The following is a 420-nucleotide window of genomic DNA, read 5'->3' on the forward strand; positions in this document are numbered from 1 at the left end:
TATCTTTCTAATTTTTTTAATTTATGTTGTTGCTAATTTTGTGGATGTTGTTATTGCTGGATTGTTGATTTATTTTGTGGTTAGATTTATGGTGTAACCATGGTGATGATGATGAGGTTTGTTGTTATGGTGGTTCATGGTGATGATGATGAGGCAGTGGTGACGGTGGAGAGAGTTCTTTATTTTTGTTCAAGGGTAAAATTGTCTAAAAAATATTATTTATGGACAAAAGGATGATTTTATAACATTTTGTAACGTTGATGATGATTTTAATAACAAAAAAAGGTCGAAGACGATTTTGATTTTCACCCCAGACCTTAAGGACGAAAAAAAAATACTTAACCCTTATTTCAATTATATAAATCAAGTTTCAAATAACGTATAAAAAATTACTATATCAATTATACAAAACAAAATCTA

This window comes from Arachis ipaensis, chromosome B06 (assembly GCF_000816755.2).
Source record: "Arachis ipaensis cultivar K30076 chromosome B06, Araip1.1, whole genome shotgun sequence".
Classification (NCBI taxonomy): domain Eukaryota; kingdom Viridiplantae; phylum Streptophyta; class Magnoliopsida; order Fabales; family Fabaceae; genus Arachis; species Arachis ipaensis.